Raw genomic sequence first — 624 nt, forward strand, 5'->3', positions numbered from 1 at the left:
AGCAGCAGCAACAGCAGCAGCAGCAGAATCAGCAGCAGCAGAGTCAGCTGCAGCAGCAGAATCAGCAGGAGAAGCAGCAACCACAGCACTACTGGTTGCCTTTGCTTCTGCAAGCTGTTGATATAGAAGCCGTAGCAGCTTGAGTGTGTCTGCTGGTGCAGCAGCAGCAGCAGCAGCAGCTGCAGCAGCAGCAGCAGCAGCAGCAGCAGCGTTGGTTTGTACTTGTGGGCTTCTCCTCATCTGGTTGTTTGCATGCATCTCTGTCTGTCTGTTGTTTGTTTTTTTGGGGCTGTTGATAGTTTCTGCTGCTGCTGCATCTTCTGCTGCAGCAGCAGCAGCAGCAGGGCTGAATGCCCCNGGCTGTTGATAGTTTCTGCTGCTGCTGCATCTTCTGCTGCAGCAGCAGCAGCAGCAGGGCTGAATGCCCCAAGCATGAGCTGCTCCTCCCAGGTGGGGTGTATACAAGGCGAAGAGCTTCGTCTGTATATTTCTGCTGCTGCTGCTGCTGCTGCTGCTGCTTCTGTGGGGCTTGCCTGCGTCAGCAGCCGCCCGCATGCAGCAGCCATGCATGCTTCACACCGCCGGCTTGAGTGGGGGCTCCAGCTGCTCCCGTGTGAGCTGCGC

The sequence above is a fragment of the Eimeria mitis genome, genomic scaffold (assembly GCF_000499745.2).
Source record: "Eimeria mitis Houghton genomic scaffold, Emh_scaff2800, whole genome shotgun sequence".
Classification (NCBI taxonomy): domain Eukaryota; phylum Apicomplexa; class Conoidasida; order Eucoccidiorida; family Eimeriidae; genus Eimeria; species Eimeria mitis.